Source organism: Apis dorsata, unplaced genomic scaffold (genome assembly GCF_000469605.1).
Source record: "Apis dorsata unplaced genomic scaffold, Apis dorsata 1.3 scaffold_32, whole genome shotgun sequence".
Lineage (NCBI taxonomy): Eukaryota > Metazoa > Arthropoda > Insecta > Hymenoptera > Apidae > Apis > Apis dorsata.
The window spans coordinates 452257-460900 of NW_006263334.1; positions in this window are offsets into that span (position 1 = coordinate 452257).

An 8644-nucleotide genomic window follows, 5' to 3' on the forward strand; every position below is an offset into this window, starting at 1 on the left:
TGTTTGCGTAATAACGATTCGTTGGAATTGCGTTAACAATCGCGGAAACGAGCGGAATGCTTGATCGATGCTTTTATTTTCTCTCTCTCTCTCTCTTTCTGTCTGTGTCTCTTTCTTCGAGGATCCGGGGAAATCTTTAATCGGGGGGAGGGGAGAGAATGGGAAACGGGCGATTATCGAGAATACGTTTTTTACGAAGGGTTTCCAAGATTTTTTTCACGTGTGAAAATATTTATTCGAGAACGAATAAAAAAGAGTTGGAAATAAAAGTTGGCGCGTTACGAGATTCGAGACGGTGTCATTTCACCCCCGATAAATGCTCCTCCTATTTCTCTTTATTTGCATCGGGGTTGCATAACTTTGAGTTACATTCGGATTTCTGGTAATACCTCCATCATGCCAAGTCTACCGATATATTTACGTAATACATCACGACTCATCCATGTTTTATAAAATGTCACCTACATGTGCACCAATAGGATTTATACACGTTACGATGTCATTTGCAGTAAAATATACACAATATATCTATATATATATATATGTATATATATACATGTATATATATATGGATGGAAAAGAATGAACGTCGCGTTACGTTCAATATTTTTTATCGTCATTTCCCATCGAGATATTTTTAAAGCTCATTCCCAAGCGTTCCCATATTATTTATTTAAATCCTACCCTTTCGCAATGATCAATTTTTATTTTAATCTTTTTATTTAATACTCGCGCGTGAAATTTATTCGACGAAATCGCCAGAAAAATTAATCGGCTTCCGCTTCGGTCACGTAGTTCTAAACTTTATAGAAATTTAAAATTCTAATCTCTGCGCGGAAAAATAAAAAAAAAAATAAGAGAGAGGGGGAGGGACGGAAGAAAAAAGAGAAAGGATCTTTTACTCTCTTCGACGAAGCAAATTAATTTGTTCTTTCCCGTCTTCGTTAGTTGACTACGAGGCGGGAATAACCAAAGACCTGCGGTTAGCGAAGCATCGATCGGCACCCGTCATTTTTGTCCACTTTGTCACGTGTGTTAATTAAAAATTGCTCGTGGTCATTGTCGTGGAAGAAATCACGCACGTCCCTGTAATTAAATCCTCGATGAATTCTCGTCAATCGACCATCAAGCAATCATCGACGCCCACTTCCATTCACCCAGGCACGCGCACACCGCGCCCACTGCGATTCCAACATTTCGTATTTTCAATCGCGTCCGAGCTAGGGAGAGCCGCGACTTTATTAATTATGCCCCGCCTCGTTGTTGAATCGACGCTTTCGCGACTATGCCAATTGGCTCGTGTTAATAATGATATACGTTAGATGAAAACGCGAATTTTTCCTCCGTTTTATTCGTCCCTCGGCGATTAACAGCGGGGAAACGATTGAGCGAAAATGGAAATAAAATTTTCATATTATCACGGGAGGGTAGAATTTTCCGACGTGGCGCGTTTACCATCCAATTATAATGAAAAATATATTTCGTTGTAATATCTCTTGCTCCGTAATCAAGTTACTACAATATTTAATCAAGAGTTTCGCACAATATACACGAAAGCTGATATCGCAATTTCTCACACAGAATTATTATATCATCCATTTGCTTCTGTACCTCGCGTAAATTTCTAAGTTGCATAGTTTCCACCTTACCTTATGAACCGAGAGTTCCTCTTCTTAAATCTATAAACGCTTTACGATCTCACACTTTACGCACACGCAACGAGCCTCGTAACGCTCCACGATCTCGCATCGATCTCCAAGATTCAATACGCTCGTAATTTATCCTCCACCCGGATACGATTCTCTCTCATTCTTAAACGTGCACCGACTGCAACGATAAGAAAAAAGGACGCTGGATAAACGTCGAACCCTCCTCGCCTCGAAGATCTCGAGAAACTCGTTGAAACGAAATCACGGGACGTCGTCGGAGGCAGAAAGGGGTGAAGCGGCGCGACATTTAACCTTCTACGTCTTTGCGTTTCGACGAGTCGCCCCGATATTTCCCGCAGGGCAAACTGCAGAGCGCGGCAACCACGACAACCGCCGACCCCGCACTTTGCGCCCGCTAAATTTCGTATTTTCACGGCTAATGACTGAGGAACGAGACGGTAATGTATTCTATGCGGAACATCTACTATGCGCTTCCCATTAGCATTTGTAATGCGCGCCTACCCCTAACCCTGGCCCGCGAGCGTTGACGCAGAAACCCATCACCGCTCCTCCATTTATAGAGATGCGCTCCTCCCTGCAAGGAAAAGAGTTTACCTCTCTCAGAAAAGAGAATTCGTGGTTAATAACACGTGGCCAACCGTCACCCCATTCAAAATCTACCGACCCTCCTTCGCGTAAATAAGATTAAACAAACGATCGCCGTACATAAAATTCGAGTATCGAGGAGGATTTTCTTTAAAATTTCGTGCGTATCTGTAACGAAAAATCGTAAACATTTCTTCAGGAGACGTGCTATTCTCCCTTTCTAATTAATTCGTCGGTATTAAGTAGAGGGAGGTAGCAAGTAAGTACTTAATACCCTTCTACCCACTCTCCTTTACCTAAAATTCTGCTTTCTTGCCCTAAGTTTCTGTTGTTTCAGTCCAACGCGGAGCGTTCTACCCTCGAAACAAGTATGAAGAAATCTGTTTTCTTTACCACTTTCCCCCTTAGTTTCCGCCACCCTTTCAACGCGACGATTCTTCCAAGCCTTGAATCGAATATCGAATATCGCGATATTTAACGTAACGCGATTAAATCTATTCAAAACAGGACCCACCTCTTCCCCTCGCCTATCCCAATTGGGGTACCAAAAAGCCTGGCGACCGAATCTCGGTTTTTTAATCCGCTCGCTCGAGGCCTGGAAAACATGGCGGTGGTCGAAGGTGGTGAGCGCAATAACGGATAAGCGGGGCCATCGGACAGTTTGCGAGCACCTCTGCTCCTGATGGGGCCGGACGATGGAGAGACAGGGATATAGGGAGTCGGTATATTTATAATGACCCTATATGTATGCAAATGGCTGCATATCGTACGGACCTATCCCACACTCGTACTCGTACGTGACAGAGGGCTCGGTCCACGTGCCATCCTTCCTCTCCTCCTCCTGCTCGCTTTTCGCCTTCCTCCTCCTCCTCCACGCCTTCTGGCTCACTCTTGTGGACCCTCCCCCCTCGCCGCGCATATACGTTCGTACGTGGCGAATTGTCGTCGCGAGGGGGAGAGCGAATATCGCATCGATTACGCGAGTAACGATTTTTCTCTGAACGCTCGTGTGTCACGGTCGACGAGAGCCATTTAGTCGAATGCCCGTTAATCGGAGATCCTCGGAGGAGATATATATACTCGGCGAGGAGGCGAGCTTTGTGAATTATTAACGTTATCGAATGTTTGTAAATAAATGTCGAAGACGTTTCCGTAATGTGTGTTTATATATTATGTTTATACTGTTCCAGAAATGGAAAAGTAGTTTCGAGACGTAGAGAATTGATTTTAAAATTAACGATCGAATTATTGTTCGTAAAACAATTTGTGGATATTGTGTTAAAAATGGTGAGTTCGAAGCAAATCATTCATGTTTAATTATGATAAATGTTCTTTTATATGAATATCGATCGATTAATAATTATAAGCAATTTATAAGCTAGTATTGTGGATAAGAAATTAAATTAATTAGGAATAAATTATTCAATAATTGAAGCGAAAGATATCCGATTGTTGAAAAATTGTTAAAATCGATACTTGATTTTTTAATTTCTTTTTATGGGAGAGAATAATTATGTTACAGACGTGTAATATTTAATATTATTTACGATATTTATTCTTATATTAAAGAAGAAATTCTTCGCGTTATTTACGAACGAAAAATTAATGAATATTTATCAACCTATTTTCTTTTTTTTAGTTTGTTTACAACTTGTATGCAACTTCCTGGAAAATTAACGCAAATTTAAAGACGAAAGGGGGAATAAAGTCTTTAATCACCACGTATCAGACTTTGGAGTACTTTATTCAGCGTGACGCGAAAAAACATTGACCCGATAATTTTCCGAGTTATCATAAATCGATGCAAGTGCGCACGTTGGTTAATGTTTAAAGCGGATTTTTCGCAGATGTGGTTATTGGGACAGGAAAAATGCGGTGATTAAAAACGCTAACGGGCTTTTTGAATCACGATCCCTGTGCCAGCATCGATCACTTACCACTCTCAAATTTGTTCGCCGTACACGTCGATAGGATGCGTTGCAACGCGCATAAATTATAACGATAAACATGTTATTTATACGCCGACATAAATTAGCTATGCTAATTTCCGCTGATCAGCGCGAAACTGCGTTTCGAACGGCCCCATTCCCCGATCCAATGAAAAACTTGGCAAATTGGCGCGTTCAAAATTCAGCGAAATGGATTTGGAAGAAGAAAGAGCATCGAACGGCCGGCCCTTTCTCCTCAACGTAATCCAATCGTGGCTCGTCGAGAGTACCATTTAAAATAAAAAATTTTATTTCTTTCTATAATTATTTCTTTCTAAAATATTTTTATCTTATTTTTTTTTTTTTAACAATCTCTTTATCTTAATTTAAATAAATAAATTCTTCTTCTGACGATAATTGGCTTGGTTGTATCGTTCAGAAGTTGTATAACAGGATTGTTTAACGACGATGCAACGTACTTGTAATACTATTCTAATTGACACGTTACGTCATTACCGAAACCAATTCAACGTATCGTCGTAATGGACAATTTGATACTTGACGAATTCACGATCGTAATATTATGCATCGAGGGCAATATTGTATTATATATTACCCTTTGCAATCGATGTAAAGGATATTATACTCATTGCACACTAATCGCACTAATTTTAACATATTCACGAGTTCTATTATTTTCGCGATAATATATATCCCATCATCTCGAATCGCGTTTAAACGAAACTGAACGAACCGATCATCGATCACACTTTTTTCCAAAATTATTTGCAAAAATAAAGCCTCGAAAATTCTTATTAAATTATTAGGCGTAAATGATCCTCCGTGGAACGTGGAGGAACCGTAAAAAATCGCAAAAGAAACGAAATCGACGAAGCTTGGATACCGACGAAGCTTGGATATCGACGCCTCAACGTTGTCAACGTTGCGTCGAAATCCAAGGAGAGTCATAACGTTCGACAGAAGGAGCGGAGATGGATAACAGAGACGTCTCGCTTCCCGATACCTAAAGCAGGAACCTAAGAGTGACGAGCCAGGTTCACCATCATCCCCCTGGTCCTTTGCATAGCCGGAGGGAGCGCGGCGAAATTCCAGGGAAGATTAAGACGTGCGGATTTGGGGGTAGGGCGAGCGGAAAAACAGGAACTAAGGGCAAAGAACGGAAGCTTGGCTCGCGGCTACGGAAAACCGGTCTGCTCGTAGACGAAACCCCCTCCTTCCATCTCTGTCTCCCTTACAACTTACGCACGTCTCTCACCATCCTCGTTCACCCTCGCAACTCCTCTGGAGAGAGCAGGATCTCCCTCTCTTTCTCTCTCCTCCTCCAACGATCGCAAGAAAGCTCAATTTCAATTTCGAGCCCCGAGGGTGTCGTTCCGAAACGAATATAATTATACGGAATAATTCTGACACAAGGGAGGGGAGGAAGGGTGGGTGGTGAGGTTTTGGCCGACCAGAGTCTGCGGCCTCTGTCGAGTCTGGTCTCGTTTAAAATGGGGGGGGAGGCGACGAAGGAGGTGGCTGCGTGTAGTCTAACTACCGCGTAGTCCGCGGTTATAGGCTTCTTCGCCCTTCGCGTTACGCACGGCAACCCCGAACGAAAGATAGCGAGTGCTTAATGGCTCGAAATTCCTGCCGTCGTGGAATGCCCTGAATGAAAATTAAGTCAAGTATGGGAATCGTTTCGATCCCCATCCCCTCCCCCTTTCCATCTCTGCACCCTTCGTGCCTTCGTTCGAAAGAGCGCGCGCGATCCGTGGATCCGTCTGCCTCTTCTCCTTCGTCTCTCCCGTCTTCTCCCGCCCTTTCCGATTTTTTTCGAGAGGCAAACTTTTTTCCCGCGATTTTTCGAATTTTCGAAGGAAAATCAGACAAGGGATCGATTTTTTTGTATCGCAGTCGGGATTGTTCGTTATTCCTCGAGAGAGGGGGAGGAATTAGAAAATATCAATTGGCGGAAGGTTGTCAAGGAGCGTGAATTTATATCTCAATCATTTCGTTCCCTCTTATCAATTGCCGGAATAACTTCACACTCCTCTTCGGCCACTCCTTCTCTTCTCTCGATCCCGTTCACCCCTGCTCTGACCCATCTTCCATCCCTCTCTCTTTCCTTCTCTCCCCCCTCCCTTCCCTCGAGCCGAGACGAAGGCAGCCCGTTCCATTACCCGGATATTAGCCATCGGGGACCCACCAAGATGTTACGACTTGAATAATTTGTTTCAATGTAATTACCAATTAACCGTTCGGATCAAATCTTCTCCGATCGATTTATCGATTACATCGATTAATTCCTTCGCGTTGTACGTGTCTTTTTAAATATTTTTTTTCTTTTAAACGAAACCATCGAATCCGAAATTTCCAAAATTATTATCGTTTAAACGGGTTTTGCGGCGTTTCGAACGAAAATCTTTTCCAACCGTTTAACCAACGCTTTTCGAATGGCGCGGATTTCGTAATTTGAACGGAAAATTCGCGGAGGTGGATTCATTACCATTACCAACCGGAGACAGAAACGTAATTAATAATTCGAAATTGTGGCCATTTTCCACGGCCTGGATATCGATAATCCATAGCGCGCTGCACGGCCACTCTTTCGTTTCGCGGTAACTTTTCGACACTGCGCGAAATGTTTCGTTGCAAAATTTATAGGGCCCCTTTTATTCCATCGGTTTATACGGGAACAATGCATTTACGCGTTGCACACGTTTACGGGTTTGCAATTTTAAAATATTTCGAATCGGCGAATATTTCGTAGGTTTTTTTTTGAGAAAATCACTGGGGGAGGGGAGGAGGGAATAACTCTCTTCTTCGGGGAAAATTTTAATTCTTTCGATACGATATTTCGAAATTTGATTTTATCACTCAGATATATCAATATTTATATATATATATATATATTTAAATGAAGGGAAGGAAATCATTTTATATTACGGTAGAATTAAAATATTGCTACGAATTATTTCCGTGTATTATCGGATTCCCTTGGTAATTTTACATTTGTACCGGGCAAATGTAATTACTTTTAATAATCAATAATTAAATACGTAGTATAAATTAATAACTTAATGGAACAACAACGTAGGATAATTAACGTTAACGATTGTTACCATTTCTACTTGATTCTATATTATAATCTATACTATATCCGCGTTGAAATTGTACCCTTGCTATCGATAACGATTGTATATTTCATTTTTACGATTTTTATATTTCTCTTTCTTTCTTTCTTTTTTTTTTTTTTTTTTTTTTTCCTCTTATTAATCCCCCACCAAGGGAACCAAGATTTACTCTTGGCTTTTGTAATATTATCCAGAGATTTCAAAGGAACGTCACGAGTTTTATTGGCATAACTCAAACCTCTCTTTATTTTTCAAAGCTATACGGAGCTATACAATGACTTCTTTGATCTGGCAATCCTTCTTTGTAATATCTCGATATCCGTATGCCCCAAGGTGCAAAAATAACCATCTCGAAAAATCCTTCCACGGTTGGAAAAAAATCTCAAGTCTGACACTCTCCCTCTCCTCCACATTCCCCCCTTGCTCTTAATTAATTAAACACGAAGCACCTCGATCAAAAGAGACGCTCGACCTTCGAATTTTAAAGCGAACGACGTACGTCCGAAGAAAGCTTCTCCCTCTCTTTCGTAAATCCATCCAAATCCACAACAACATTCCTTCCCTCGATTCCTCGATCGATTCGCTCGATCCACTCGCGATCGAATTCGGATTCGTCTTTCTGAACGAATTATCAACGCAGCTCAAGATCCAACGATACTCGCGCGAACCGGGATTCGAAGGGGGATGGTGGCGAAGGTTTCGAGGTTTGAAATCGTGCCGCCTTTTAGCCGGGGTCCGCCATTCGATGGCGCGTTGGGGAGAGGGCGGGGCTCGGTCCCCGAAAAGGAGATTCCAGAGAAGATTAGGAAGACCGTTTCGAGACGGAACGGAATCATCGTGCTTCTTCGAGCTTTCGAGCTTCGGATCTATCCACGTGGGAAAGGGAGAGAAGGAGGAGGAGGAGGAGGAAGGCAGTAGATTGCAGCTCGGCACGCGTCGCTTAGCGCGGATTCTGGAACAGACAGAGGAGGAGGAGGAGGAAGAGGAAAGCGGAGAGGAGAGTCGGATGGCAAACGAATCGTTTAGGATTCCATCGCGGATATCCTTCGACCTTGCCTCGCATCCCCATCTCTTTCTTTCTCTCGCCCTCCCCCCTTTTTGGGGCTCCTCGAATCCCCCCAATCTCGCGAAATCTCGCATGTGGAAACAGTTGTGTTTGCAACACCTGCACGATTTATAAGCAGCGATTCCATTTCACGCGGGTAACTCGTGTTATTGAAAGGGACGACAAATTCGTGGAACGTCGAATGGGGGGCAGGTGATTTTTCTGGATTAGTTTTATTGTACATCGTCCTTATCGCTCTTTGTACACGATATCGATGTA